Raw genomic sequence first — 16,163 nt, 5'->3', positions numbered from 1 at the left:
GCTCAATGATTGGCATCACATTTAGTTAAAATCTCAAGATCTCAGCAAAACCGTTGTGGAAATTTATTAGTATGTTACCAGGGACGAGCCTCCAAATATGTTTAGAAATTGGCGTTCAAAATGATTTCAAAAGACTAAACGATGAAAAGTGGCTTTCGGTAACTATACAGTAGGTTGATCATCAAATGAGATGGGGACAACTGGAGATTTTTTTTAAAGGAAAACACAAATATAGAGAGATCAGAAATGTACTGCCTAAAGTGATGGTGGCAACAGATGCACCAGTACCATTCAAAAGATAACAGGGCGAGCATCCAAAGAGCTGAAGAATTAAAGCTTTGGGGAAACAGGACTAATTAGGTAAAGAGGAATAAAGAGCATGATGAGCCAAATAACCTCCTCCTGCACTCCATCGTTGCATATGTACTCAGACCCAAACCACTATTCTCTGGGACATAACTGTGCAATAAATTTCCATAACAGTCGCATCATATGCAATATCCTTGTTCTATCTGCACTGAGATTTAAGGAACATGTGATAGATATCCAAACAATGTCATTAGCAGTTTCTACAATATGGTATCCATCAACAGCATAGGGAATTGGGCTCAACAATGCAATGCAGAAGATCTACATCTGGCAACTGGCAATCTACATCTTGTCCAAAAAAACAAAACAAATCCTTTCTGGTCAATTGTTCCCCCCTCAGCCACCATTTAATCAGCAGCAGCATAGTCACTGTTGTTAACTGTGCTACCAAGTAACATTTCCTCACCCTTACCCAGCTTCCAGACACTCTTTTGATCTCCAAACCTGTCTTCAAACTGGCTCCAAACATGGACAGGACCCTTCTTCAGACTGATGATAGTGGGGGAGGGGGGAAGGGGACGGGAAACGAGATTAAAAAGCACGACAAATCGGGGCCGACACGGGTTACCTCAGGCAAGGAGGTCCCCTGATAGGCTGGTTGTTGGTTAGAGACGATGTGAGCCCAAGAGGCATAAATCATTGCGAACTGTGGAACTGGTTAATGGACCTTTCGTGGAGAAAGCGGGGAATGCTGATCCATACCACCTCTTTCCCTCTGAGGTAAGGGGGGAGGGACGTGTTTGTTGAAGTTACCTACATTGGAGGATTCAATGATCATACCACTGCGTTGTAAGCTACCTACGCAAAATAGGAGGTGCTGTTCCTCCAATTTGCGTGTGGCCTCACTCTGGCAATGGAAGAGGCCCAGGACAAAAAGATCAGTATGAACCTCTCTCTGGCTATGGCAATGGAATAACACCTAATATTTCATTTGGGTAGCTTACAACCTAGCAGTATGAACGTTGAATTCTCCAATTTAAGGTAACTTCTCCAAACACCTAATTTCTCCCCCCGCCCCCCTCCCACTCCACTAAAGGTCCATTAATCAGTTCTACAGTTCACAATGATGTATCCCTCTTGGCCTTATGCCATTTCTAGCCAGTAGAAATGGCTTCTGGCTTATCAGGGAACCTCCTTGCCTGGGGCCATCTATTGCTGGCCCTACTCCTGTTTTTTTACTACAAGGGTCCCAGCACAAAATGTCACCTATCCCATTTTCTATAGAGATGCTGCCTGAGCCGCTGAGTTACTCCAGCATTTTGAGTCTATCTTTGACATAAACCAGCATCTGCAGTTCCTTTCTATTACACTCAAACTGACATTGCTTCGAGGGTATCGAAACATCATGAAAGGCACTGTCTAAATGCTGGTCTTTCATATCTTTCTGTGCTGGGCTGTGGCCATTTCCTTATGTTGAGCACTAATCTAACATACTGCACCATATAACCATACCTGATTCATCAATGGCACCATAATGGAAATAAACAAACTAAATTAGAAACCTGTTAATCAGCCTTTAGAAAACTTTGCTGCATTCACATTAACCTTCAGCACATCACCGTGAGAAGCAGTTAAATTTAGGCACAAAAAGCTGGAGTAACTCAGTGGATCAGACAGCATCTCTGGAGAAAAGCAATATGTGACATTTCGCGTCGAGACCCTTCTTCAGACTTCAGACCCGCCTGAAGAAGAGTCTCGACCCAAAACATCACCTATTTCTTTTCTCCAGAGATGTGGTCTGACCCACTGAGTTACTCCAGCTTTTTGTGCCTATCTTCAGTTTCAACCAGCATCTGTAGTTCTTTCCTACACTGGCAGTTAAGTTTAATTTAGTTCAGTTTATTGTCATGTGTACGGAGGTAAAGTGAAAAGATTTTGTTGCATCTTAACCATTCAGCAGAAAGACTATACATGATTATAATCGAGCCATCCAAGGTGTACACTGTAAGGAGTTTGTACGTTCTCCCCGTGACCTGCGTGGGTTTTCTCCGAGATCTTCGGTTTCCTCCCACACTCCAAAGACGTACAGGTATGTAGGTTAATTGGCTGGGTAAATGTAAAAATTGTCCCTAGTGGGTGTAGGATAGTGTTAATGTACGGGAATCGCTGGGCGGCACGGACTTGGAGGGCCGAAAAGGCCTGTTTCCGGCTGTATATATATGATATGATACGATAAAGGGAATAATGTTTAGTGCAAGATAAAGTCCCGTAAAGCCCGATTAAAGATAGTCCGAGGGTACACAAGACACACGCAATATAAAGCTTTGCTTCAAATTTAAAAGATGCCCTGAAGATCGAGAGAGTATTCTGGAACAGTTTTATTGCATTTTGCTGTTGACATAAGCTCCAAAGGATTTCATACTCTGAATTTATTGCCTAATGGCTGGGAACTGTTACCTCCCAAACATTAAAAACAGTAATTCTCCAATGGAATGTTGGCCTTCATAACAAGGGGAGTTGAGTATAGGAGCAAAGAGGACCTTCTGCAGTTGTACAGGGTCCTAGTGAGACCGCACCTGGAGTGCTGTGTGCAGTATTGGTCTCCAAATTTGAGGAAGGGCATTCTTGCTATTGAGGGAGCGCAGCATAGGTTTACTAGGTTAATTCCCAGAATGGCGGGACTGTCATATGTTGAAAGACTGGAGCGACTAGGCTTGTATACACTGGAATTTAGAAGGATGAGAGGGGATCTTATCGAAATGTATAAGATTGTTAAGGGGTTGGACACGTTAGAGGCAGGAAACATGTTCCCAATGTTGGGGGAGTCCAGAACAAGGGGCCACAGTTTAAGAATAAGGGGTAGGCCATTTAGAACTGAGATGAGGAAAAACTTTTTCAGTCAGAGAGTTGTGAATCTGTGGAATTCTCTGCCTCAGAAGGCAGTGGAGGCCAATTCTCTGAATGCATTCAAGAGAGAGCTAGATAGAGTTGTTAAGGATAGCGGAGTCAGGGGGTATCGGGAGAAGGCAGGAACGGGGTACTGATTGAGAATGATCAGCCATGATCACATTGAATGGCGGTGCTGGCTCGAAGGGCCGAATGGCCTCCTCCTGCACCTATTGTCTATTGTCTATTGTAAATAAACTAAAATTGCAAATGAGTCAATAGTGTTTATTGTCATATGTCTCAAAACAGTACAATGAAATTCGTACTCGCAGCAGCACAACAGATATGTACATATAGTAAAATAAAAGACTCAAATGGAAGGAACATAATGGACTGGTGAGCCTGGGCACAGGCTTTTTCTGAAGGAATTGGTGCTGTACGATGCGGCAGTTCTTTACGAGTTGTGATTGAAAAAAGAGTGACTTTATAGACTTGAGATACAGCGTGCAAACAGGCCATTCGGCCCATCGAGTCCGTGGCAACCAGGGATCACCCCGTACATCAGCACTACCCTACAGACGAGGGACAATTTTACGAAAAACAAAAAACCTACAAACCTGTACGCTTTTGGGGTGTGGGACAAAAAACCTGAGCACCTAGAGAAAATCTATACAGTTACAGGGAGAACTTACAAACTCTGTACAGACAGCACCCATAGTCAGGATCAAATCCGGGACACTGGTGCTGGAAGGCAGCAATTCTACTGCTGTGCCAATGATTGCCACCCTCAAGTGCTGGCATGTCAGAATTGAAAGAAGAAGATGTTCAATACATAGCAAAAGCTATCATTTGCCAAGTGATTTCGTAATTTAGATTCTGGCAGAGAGCAATACCGAGTACAAATCCATCTTGGGTTTTCGAACACCCAACTTATGTACAGCCATTACATACGAGTGAGCATTTGGGAGATCTGTGGGTTGGATTTGGTCACTGCTGCGGGTTTGCAGGCACCTTCTGCAGTGTGGGAATGTGGTTCTTGTCAACATCTGAATAGTTGAGTTAACCACCCTGGTTTCACCACACATCGGCCTACATTTCGATTTAAATATTTGCCAGGCAGTCATATTTCTGACTTACGAGCTGTTTAGTTAGGGACAGCTTTAGACTTTAGAGATACAGCATGGACAGAGGCCCTTCAGCCCACCAATTCCAAGCCGACCAGCGATCACCCCGTACACGAGCACCAGGTTACCCTGTGTCTCCATAAAGAAAAAATCAAATCAATAGAAAAAATTAGCAATGATCAAAATTAACACTGCAATCATTCAGCAATAAAAAATTTCACATTCCAAATTCACCTGGCCTCTGGTCGGATATTAAAATGAACTTGCATCTGTAACCTTCCCTGTGCTTTGGTCAATATTAATCACTCAGCAAAAACATAATTTAGTCATTACTGCACCAATGGCTGTGGAGCCTAGTCATCAACAACTGTAGCAATTTCCTGCATTCTATGTTGAATTAATGACCACATCTCAAAAGCAGCTATTTGGCTAAAAACCCCTATCTATACTTCCAGCTTGACCTTTCATTTTAGCAAGTGCTCCATTCTCCCACCTACATGGTTTCGAACATGTGCCCCTATTTTCACAACAATATGGTCAAGCCTGAAACTTTGCTGCGCCCATTTTCACCGTGGCATCACACATCATACAAAAAACATCTTTGCACTCCTGGACCTCATGTTAGGAGGACTATTTGTATCTGCTGCACATCATTGATTTACACTCAGAAATACACTGAAAATGTGGGAAAAAAAACTAAACTAGATCTAGTAGTCAAAAGCAGCTGTGCAGGAATCTCTGAGTGAAAACACTACAGTTGTAACAGTTAACCATCTCAACCGCTAAATGCCCAATCAATAAAGACAATTAATCAGCAAAACCAAATGATCAGCCAAAGCAGTAAACAACAAGTATTATAAAACAAGCCAAATATTTTGGCGAGATCAACTCTGAAACCTATTATTACCTCCTCCTACCCTGTATAATCCATGCATGTTGCAAATGTTAAATAGATTTTAATCTCAATGTTGTAATGTTGCTTCAAAAATATGTATTTAAAAATAAACTCATTGTATAAGCATGCCCAAACATTAAAAATGTTTTAACTACTCCGAATCATAGATTGCCTGGAACATCAAGGCCATTACTGCAAGCAGGAATCAGAAGGGGAAAAAACCGAGGGTTATTTTGGAGACCCCTAACGTCCAATCCACTTGCATAGTTTAATGCGTCTTTTACTGTTGCAAAAACTTTTTTGCCCAACCCGACACACAATGGCATGAACCAACAGAATCACATCGGGTAAACGTCAGTGTACATAAGTAACGCACCAAAGTGAAAACAGCAGAGAGCTTTTTCATTCCCCACAGTGGGACCCTGAATGAAAGCCCGCAGGCCACCTGCCCATCCCCCCCCACCAATTCTTGCAATGACGCACATTCTACCCAACTTTAAATAAACACTTCTCAATGTGGACAGGGCAGAAAGATAAACTTAAATGCCGATCATTTTTGCTGGAAGTAACGTTTACATATAGTGAGCAGAGCAGCAATTTTTAGCAACTGCTCTCCAACTGTACGTCCATAGAAGGGTCCCAACGTGAAACGCCACCTATCCATGTTCTTCAGAGATGCGACCTGACCCGCTGAGTTACTCCAGCAATTTGTGACTTTCTTCAGCAATTTCTAGGGCCAGGCATTGGTAAAGGGCCAATAATGTCCAAAACTGAATTCATGGAAAATAAATATGCAGCACAATCGAGTAAGATTAAAACTAGAATTTCATGCATCTATGTATTGAGCAGCAAAATATACACTTCAAGTTGATCGGCTGTCAAAACAACAGCTTTGACTCAAAATAGTAGCCCCCTTTGGAACTCCACAGATGCTGCCTACCCCGACAAATAGTTCCAGCATTTTCTTCGCTACATCACATTTCCGGTAATTATTGCTTCTTAATATCGGACACTTTTTAAATGTGATTTTTTTGATTATACGAGAAAAAAAGCAATTCTACTATGTTTTCCATTGGTCAGTGACGAGTGAAAAAGTAAATAATTGAAATCGAAGTTTGAAGCCTATCTCCAGTCATGTACACTGACAATAAAAAGAGGGATATTAAAAATATACAGTGTACCCTCGCCTTCAGGGAACGGAGATTCACAAAACCCTATCAAAAAATTCAAGGTACAAAATAAAAATTTACTCTTACAGAATGTATGTGAAAATAAATCAAACATCAAATGCAACATGTGTGAAGAGAACCAAACTGGTTTACAAAGGGCAATGATCACAATCTGACGGATCACTGTGGGCAAGCCACTTAAGGAATTTGCTTTGGAAACCAACAGGGGTCCCAACCCAAGACGTCACTTATCCATTTTCTCCAGAGATGCTGCCTGACCCGCTGGGTCACTCCATCATTTTGTATCTATCGAAGGCAATCTCTCTATCGGTTCTTTTACAACAGTACCATAATCATTCAATGTAACAACCAATTCTACTTAATTAAGGCAACAACTCCTTTTTTCTAAAAAATCTGAAGAAGGGTCTCGACCCGAAACGTCACCCATTCCTTCTCTCCCGAGATGCTGCCTGACCCGCTGAGTGACTCCACAATTTTGTGTCCACCTTCGATTTAAACCAGCGTCTGCAGTTCTTTCAGACACCCTTTTTTTCTGCCTGTAATACACTCAGAATTTCCTTGCCTGTAGAATGCTCATGTTCGGGTAATTACTGTTGAGAAGAAAGCTTTCTGTACAAATGCATTTCCACTTAATATATGGAATTCAATGGGCTGGGGTGGTGTGGGGGTGGGGGAGGATTTGCATTATAGAAAATTCTGACACAGACAGTTTTCTAGGGATGCAGCTCCTCCGTAACATGGGAATGCTCTCGATAAGAAGCCTTTAGTGACCAGTCAGCAGCACTGGCAATTTACGTTTGACTAGACCAAGTGGACCCGTTGGGCCCAAACCACTCCTGCATTGGTGAGCACCCTCTCCTCCCCCACTCTCCGCTCCCCTCCCCTCCTCCCCTCCCATCCCCCCCCCCCTCCCATCCCCTCCCCCTCCCATCCCCTCCCCCTCCCCTTCCTCTCCCCCTTCCCCTCCCTCCCTCCTCCCCCCTCCCTCCTTCATCCCCACTTATCTTCCCTCCTCCCCCCACCCTCCCTCCCGAGGAGATAGATTTAAACTTTAAAATGCGAATAACTTAAAAAATATAACACCGATTTGAATGAAACTTCTTCCATTAGCACCAAAATGATGGTGAGTAAGGTGGGCCTAAAACCACAAATTGGTGCCATTAGCACCAAAGATGGTGAGTAAGGTGTGCCTAAAATGGTCTTGTTATTGTGTACCGTTTTGGCTGTAGTTAATGAACAAACAAACAAAAAGGTTTTAGTATATAGATAATGCAGGGTTGAAATTTCCCCCAAGATGAGGAGCAGAATTGACAGATTTATGACTGTCTGTTTGTCACAGCAGCAGATAATTAATTCTGCTGAAGTCAATCGAATGAAGTATTCGGCAAGGCAGCCAATACCACCACGAGTCAACAGTTGCCTCACCTTTGAGTGGTGAGTGTAAATTTCTGAACTGTAAAAGACATGTCTAATAATAGAAGCCCAGATGATCTTCATTAGATCGGCCACCAGCAAAGCGTTTTATTTACTTTTCCTTTCCATCTTTAAAGGTCACTTTGCAACTTAGACAGAGAGGAAAGCAAGCTGGTAGGGCCCAGCACAGCAGATAATGCCTGATGCTTGTGATATGGAGATACCAGTTAAAAATAAAATTAACTCTATGTTTCTTTAACATAGAAAAAAGAAAAAAAATTCACTGGCCATATTTTCCTGTGGTGTGGATGGTTAGAAAAGGAAGCTGCAAATATCACAGTTATTTTAAAATAAAGGCAGAGAGGAAGAATTTGAAAGGGACAGGGAGGAATAGCACAGTTACAAAAACAGAACGAAACTGGCATTTAAAAAAAAAGTTTAAGGTGAAAAAGGCCATCTGACTCATCAGAATATTAACTTTCCCATCATCCATCAATAGTTAACTATGGCAATCTTGTCAAAGGGAAACAATGATTTCCTATTAATTCTGCAATACTGCTACAATAAAAGTGATCCAGTTTATTTCACAGGTAATTTTTGATTGATTGCTACATAATTCAAAATATTGACTTTAAAAATTAAATTTGCATTATTAATTAGTACTATATTGAAAATAAATTTCATTAAATAAGAGTTTCAAAAGGCTAGTCTGTGTGTTAGACCCGACCAACCGCAGGCACTGCAAGTATTTTTGAATCAAGAGCATATAATTGTCATATTGTGGCGGCACCCGGGGGCTAGGCCACTCCCTTGGTCATTCCACTCGGCACTCAGTGGACGGGAGGGATTAGGTCACTTCCTGGGTCAGTCCCCTTGGGTCAGGTGGTCTGGGACTATAAAGGGTTTGGGTGTGTCGACTCACTTTCTTCTTGAGTGCGGTGTTTGATACCACAGGTAATACAGTTATTAAAGTTATTGATTACTCACCTGGCGTCTGGCCTGATTACCGCGGTGACCGCACCCACTACACATATTGTACCAAAACGGAACAATGAAATTCACATTTACAGCAGCCTAACAGGTCTGTAAAAACAGTACACAAACAGATAACATAATAAAACAAACCAAAGAAGAAGTTCCATAAATAAATAAAACAATATTAGTGCAAATCAAAACAAAAGCCCAGTGAATTGGCCTCCACTGCCTTCTGTGGCAGAGAATTCCACAGATTCACAACTCTCTGGATCAAAAAGTATTTCCTCTTCTCAGTCCTAAATGGCCTACTCCTTATTCTTAAATTGTGATCCCCTGGTTCTGGACCCCCCAACATCGAGAATATTTTTGCTGCATCTACCCTGTCCAATCCTCTAAGAATTTTATATGTTTCTATAAAATCCCCTCTCATCCTTCTAAATTCCAGCGAATACAAGCCCAGTCGACCCATTCTTTCATCATATGTCAGTCCCGCCACCCCGGGAATTAACCTGTTGAACCTACGCTGCACTCCCTTAATAGCAATAATGTCCTTCCTCAAATTAGGAGACCAAAATTGCACATAATACTCCAGATGCGGTCCCACCAGGGCCCTGTACAACTGCAGTAGGACCTCCTTGCTCCTAAACTCAAATTGTCTCGCGATGAAGGCCAACATGCATCTTACTTTCAGTGACTGATGTACAAGCACATCCAGGTCACATTGCACCTCCTCTTCTAATCTGACACCATTCAGATAATAATCTGCCTTCCTTTTCTTGCCACCAAAGTGGATAACCTCACATTTAGCCATGATACTGCATCTGCCATGCTTCTGCCCACTCACCCAACCTATCCAAGTCACCCTGCAGCCTCAAAGCATCCTCCTCGCAGCTCACACTCACACTGCTTCGTGTCATCCGCAAACTTGGAGATGTCACATATAATTCCCTCGTCTAAATCGTTAATATATATTATAAACAACTGGGGTCCCAGCACCGAGCCTTGTGGCACTTGATCGCTAACTAATCCTTCCTCATTAACAATATCCAGTCTAGGATGGCCTACCCTCTAGTCCGTTCCTCCACATATTGGTTTAAAAACCCATCCCGTATACATTCCAGGAAATCCTTCGCGGCACTATTACTAATTTAGGAAAATAACTGCAGATGCTGGTACAAATCCAAGGTATTTATTCACAAAATGCTGGAGTAACTCAGCAGGTCAGGCAGCATCTCAGGAGAGAAGGAATGGGTGACGTTTCGGGTCGAGACCCTTCTTCAGACTGATCTATTACTAATTTGGTTGGCCAAATCTATATCTACATTAAAGTCACCCATGATAACCACTGTACATTTGCTACACACATCCTAATTTCTTTCTTGATTCTATCCCCAACCTCCCTACTGCTGTTTGGTGGTCTGTATACCACTCCAACAAGCATTTTCTGCCCGTGGCTATTTTGCAGTTCTACCCATATCGATTCTACAGCATCCAAGCAAATGTCTCTCCTTGCTATTGCATTAATCTCCTCTTTAACCAGCAATGCCACCCCACCTCCTCTTCCTTTCTGTCTATCCTTTCTGTCTATCCTTCCTGAATATTGAATACCCCCTGCATGTTTAGCTCCCAGCCTTGGTCACCCTGCAGCCATGTCTCCGTAATTCCAACTATATCATATCCCTTAACTACCTGCACATTCAATTCATCCATCTTATTTCGAATGCTCCTCACATTAAGGCACAAAGCTTTCAGGTTTGTTTTTCCTTATCTCCCTTCTACCTTTTGCTTCTGTCCTCCTTTTATGGCCCTCTGTCTCCTTACATTGGGTCCCATCCCCCGCCCTAATAGTTTAAACGTGACCTTTCCTACACGCTCTTTCCCGTTGGCTGCACGGATACACTTCCACGTTGTTGACTCAACCCCTCCGGCACAGTAGCGCAGCGGTAGAGTTGCTGCTTTACAGCGAATGCAGCGCCGGAGACTCAGGTTCGATCCTGACTACGGGTGCTGTACTGTAAGGAGTTTGTACGTTCTCCCCGTGACCTGCGTGGGTTTTCTCCGAGATCTTCGGTTTCCTCCCACACTCCAAAGACGTACAGGTATGTAGGTTAATTGGCTGGGTAAATGTAAAAATTGTCCCTAGTGGGTGTAGGATAGTGTTAATGTGTGGGGATTGCTGGGCGGCATGGACTTGGTGGGCCGAAAAGGCCTGTTTCTGGCTGTATATATATGATATGATATGATATGTTCAGTGTAAACCCACCCGTGTAGCACTAGTAAACATGCCTGCCAGAATGTCGGTCCCCTTCCGATTAAGGTGCAACCCGTCCCTTTTGTACAGGCGACCCCTGCCCCAGAAGAAATTCCAGTGATCTAAAAAACGAAACCCCTGCCCCCTGCACCAACTCCTCAGCCACACATTCAGATCCTCTATCTCCCTGTTCCTACCCTCACTAGGACGAGGTACTGGAAGCAACCCAGAGATAATCACCCTAGATGTCCTGCTTTTCATCCTCCTGCCTAGTTCTCGACTCACGTTGCAGAACCTCCTTCCTCTTCTTACCCACGTCGTTTGTGCCTACATGCACGACTACCTCCGGCTGCTCACCTTCCCTCTCGAGGATGTTCTGAAGTCAGTCTGAGACGTCTTGGACCCTGGCAGCAGAGAGGCAACACACCATCCTTGAGTCTCACCTGTCGCCACAGAATCTCCTGTCCGCACCTCGGACAATGGAGTCCCCCACCACTATGGCTCTGCCTGACGTCGGTCTCACCGGTTGAGTCTCAGCGCCAGGATTCGAGTCACAGACCTGTCCGCCGCTCGGACTAGAAGTGTCGTCTGCCCCGACAGCTCCCAAGAGGGCGTACCTGTTCGCAAAAGGTACTTCCACCGAGGTCTCCTGCACTCGCTTCATCCCCTTTCTTTCTGTCTCTACCCATTGTACCTCCTGCACTCTTGGAGGGGCGACCTGACTGTAGGTCCTGTCCAGAAAACTTTCGTCAACGGATGGACCACAGGTCATCCAGCTGCTGCTCCAGGTCCCTGAGGAGCTGCATCTGGACACAGTTCCCACAGGTGTAGTGGTCAGTGGCACCAGCAGTGCCCCTGACCTCCCACGTCCTGCAACAAATGCACTGCAATAACATTCCTGCCGTCACGTTTAAATATTTAAATTAAATTATACACACAGCTGATTCAAGTGTAGCCTTTTTGCCTCAGCGCCAAAGACTCGAGCCCTTGACCTCACCAAGGCTCTTCCCCTCAACAAGGCCGCTCCCCTTGGCCTGAACTTAATTTTATCTAATCAAGTCAACTATCCACACAACTAATTAGGATATCTCAGCCAATCCTGTTTTCTTGTGACTAGGTGATAGATACAATGATATTTTCCCGCCCACAACTTCCATTTCTTTGTGATCCCCATTTGTCGGAGCTCTCTCAAGTCCTTGTTGCTGCTTCACTAGCTCACAAAATCCACACATGGAGCCAAATAACAAGTTGTACTTGCACTCTTCCTTCAACATAGTAAGACTCGACATAAGACTGAGGGCCATCAATTGGTCCATCTTGTCTGTATTTGTTATTTGAAGAGTTCCAAATTCTCCACAGACCAACAAACTTAATCTCTTTAAAGGGGTTGGAGAGGCTAGATTGTTCCCGATGTTGAGGAAGTCCAGAACCAGGGGTCACAGCTTAAGGATAAGGGGGAAGTCTTTTCGGACCGAGATGAGAAAACATTTCTTCACACAGAGAGTGGTGAGTCTGTGGAATTCTCTGCCACAGAAGGTAGTTGAGGCCAGTTCATTGGCTATATTTAAGAGGGAGTTAGATGTGGCCCTTGTGGCTAAAGGGATCAGGGGGTATGGAGAGAAGGCAGGTACAGGTTACTGAGCTGGATGATCAGCCATGATCATATTGAATGGCGGTGCAGACTCGAAGGGCCGAATGGCCTACTCCTGCACCTATTTTCTATGTTTCTATGTAAACATTTTAATAAGTATCCTCTCTGGGGACTTGCTGCCCTCTGCCATTAAGGTATCCAGAATTGGAGACAACACACTCGCTAAAACCCAACAAGTGATTGCACATAATGTTATTATTTAAGGCGTTCCAAATCCATTCATTTTATTAACTGCTCAATTTGAACTGCAAGTTTCAACAATATAAGGCGATGGCATTTAAGGATGTAATGTTGTAGGAGACCAACTACTGTTCATGACTTTCCACAGGTAGACATCACAGGTAGATATATCTCTCTATTTCACCGTCTATATCTCTCGTTTCCCTCTCCCCTGACTCACAGTCTGAAGAAGGGTCTCGACCCGAAACGTCACCTATTCCTTTTCTCCAGAGATGCTGCCTGACCCGCTGAGTTGCTCCAACTATGTGTGTCTATCTTTGGTTTAAACCAACATCTGCAGTTCTTTCCTACATAACTATGGACTGTCGTTGGTTGCGTGAATGACTTCTGACTTTCTCACGTGTGCACTGCGGTTATTAACGTATTGATTGTTTGTTTATTGGCCTGTAACAGGCCTGTTTTGCTGTTGGAAATAAGAATGTCATTGTGCGGGGAGTACATATGACAATTAAATTCTTGCTTCTTGAGTAAACTGCCTACTTCCATCTTCACAACAAGGCCTGTTTATGAAATCTGAATCAATCTCCTGTCGAAACCCTTTTCAGTGCCTTTTCTATCTTCAGCTCAATGTTAACTCGGGCACTCGATACACTCTAAACCCAAGTCCGTTTAAAAAACTTTATGTTGCCATTAATTCTGAGAAACTCGAAGGTATTTATTCACAAAATGCTGGAGTAACTCAGCAGGTCAGGCAGCATCTCAGGAGAGAAGGAATGGGCGACGTTTCGGGTCGAGACCCTTCTTCAGTCTGAAAATCAGTCTTCGATTTGTACCAGCATCTGCAGTTATTTTCTTATAATTCTGAGAAATTTATCTGCAATCTAACAATATAATCTGTGAATGTATCTGCAATCTAACAACATAATCTGTGAATGTATCTGCAATCTAACAATATAATCTGTGAAATACAAGAGGTCGGGGCGAGGCGCGCCTCCAGCGTGATCATACCAGGGCAGCTGTCGGTGTTACTGCTGGCACTGAGCGGCGAGCCCACGTTCACTAGCGATGCGCGTTCTCGCCCGCAGTGCACGCGCATCGTGCACGCGCCCGGGGCGCGCTCCCGCACGCGGAAGCAGGAGGATACGCGGGGGGGGGGGGGGGGGGGAGCGAGTGTTGCTTGCCTTGGCCCTTGGGTTACGTGCGGCGCACGAAGACTACACCAACTTTGTTTCGTTTTAATATGATGCAACGCGTACTTTACAAAAATCTCCAGCTCAAGGTTGGTCGAATGCAAATTGCCACATGCAGCCGGAGAACAGTTGTTATTGTTGGGGGCAGACGGCGATTTAGTCAGCAATCCGGTCCTTCAGTTGGGCATCTTTGCTGAACAAGTCACGATGATAAAGTGTAAGAAAAGGGCTTTGCACCAACGGCCACTGTTGAACACAACCCAAGTATCCCTTTCTGATTTAGACCACCTGGTATCTCAAAATACCACGTTAAACAACGTTGCCAACTCTCACATGATGGATTCGCAGCATAAAACCTAGTTTTTGTATTTAAATGTCATAGATAAGTTGTATTTATCTTCCTTGACACCATGCTAATCACGACAGGAATGGCTGGGGAAATAAAATGGGTCATTTGTGTCCCAGCACATACATTTAAGGTTGGGGCTGTTGACACCACTTCTGCCCTGTGGTCTGATTAAGGAGGTTTCGAAAGTTTTATTTCGCAGTTCAGTTACTTCATTAGTTGTGCCCTTTAAGATAATAAATGTAAACTCTGATAACCCACTGTAAACGTTTCCGGGATTGGTTGGAAAACGTGGAGAAATGTGTGAATCTAACTCGATCTGCCCAACTAAGGTAGTGGGATGGAAACAGGCAGAGTTAGACGGCGTTGTTAAACTCGCCATACCTGTTCCTCCCCCCTCCCCTCTTGAAGATTTATGTATGTGGACACCAATGCGTGAAGTTAATCAACATTTGAAAACATGTTTTCGACTCAAACGTTAGAAACATTCAACACTTAAACCCCCCCCCCCCCCCCCACACCCCCAGCAAAAATAAAGTTTTAACTAACAGAGGTTTAAAATCGAAAGCTTTCGCGAGAAAATAAATAACTGAAAATATTGACAGATTAAAAAGTTGGTTCACCTCGAAGAAGAAAGGCGAATAAAAACAAGCCGTCTCGTTCTATCACAAACAAGATAACAAGAAAATAAAGTTTTGAAATACGACCTGATTGCCACAGAGAGGGGTTTGGCTGCAGATTAATAATCATTCAGTGTGCACTTGGTGGCTGGCCTGGCATAAAGACGAAGAACACAACCAAGGCTGTAAGAGGGACAGTTTGCGCCAGTGGAAGCCGAGTAACACTTTGTCAACTGTGTGCATCACTTCCTCTGCTGAGCTGCTGCGCTCCCTCTGGCTGGGTTTCCTAGTGCAGATTATCCAACACAATTTCGCCTGGTTGTTTGTACGCATCGCCACAACCACCATAAAGGGCAATCCCGAACCCCTGGGCACTTTCCATTCCCCTGGTGCAGGAAGGAACTGCAGGTGCTGGCTTAAACCGAAGATAGATACAAAGTGCTGGAGTGACTCGGCGGGACAGGCAGCATCTCTGGAGAGAAGGAATGGGTGACGTTTCGGGTCGAGACAGTCTGAAGAAGGGTCTCAACCCGAAACGTCACCCATTCCTTCTATCCAGAGATGCTGCCTGTCCCGCTGAGTCACTCCAGCATTTTGTGCGTCCCCCTTCCTCTGGGTAGTATATTCACACACACATACACACACACACACACACTCTCACACACACACACACACATATACACACACACACACACACACTCATACACACACACACTCAAACACACTCACTCACACACACACAAACACACACACGCACACATACATACACACACACATATACACACACACACTCATACACATACACACACACACTCACACACACACTCATACACACACTCACACATACACACACATACACAAAGGCTGCTACGTTTGTACAATGTTCTCAAGTGTTCCCAGGGCTTGTTATTTCCAGCCTTGCTACTTTGTGGGTTTACCTTTTGAAAGACAAAATCAAAATTGATATACAGATTAACATGGAAAGCACCAAGAGGGTAGAATTCGTCCCAAAATTAATGGGACACGCTGTGAAAGGGACTGCACAAACTCAGGATTGACTTTAGCTTCCCGCAGCCAGATCTCAGATCCGAATGCAAGTCCGGGCTTGGCTTCACATCATCATTATTCCGACA

At 44.0% G+C, this 16,163-nt stretch overlaps 1 protein-coding gene across 5 annotated transcripts in view; it reads right to left on the bottom strand.

Moving 5' to 3' along the window:
• dgkza (diacylglycerol kinase, zeta a) overlaps window positions 1–16,163 on the bottom strand; it is a 567,459-nt gene that overhangs the window by 279,464 nt on the left and 271,832 nt on the right. The window contains exon 1 of one of the 5 annotated variants that reach the window (XM_078415102.1): window positions 15,034–15,198. The exons of the other annotated variants lie outside the window; for them this stretch is intronic. The gene's annotated coding sequence lies outside the window, so the exon portion shown is untranslated. Of the gene's footprint in view, window positions 1–15,033; window positions 15,199–16,163 lie in introns of those variants that run through there. 5 annotated transcript variants of the gene reach the window in all.

Source organism: Rhinoraja longicauda, chromosome 18 (genome assembly GCF_053455715.1).
Source record: "Rhinoraja longicauda isolate Sanriku21f chromosome 18, sRhiLon1.1, whole genome shotgun sequence".
Classification (NCBI taxonomy): Eukaryota; Metazoa; Chordata; class Chondrichthyes; order Rajiformes; family Arhynchobatidae; genus Rhinoraja; species Rhinoraja longicauda.
Note: the sequence above shows the minus strand (reverse complement) of the source record. Positions and strands in the feature narration are given on the sequence as shown.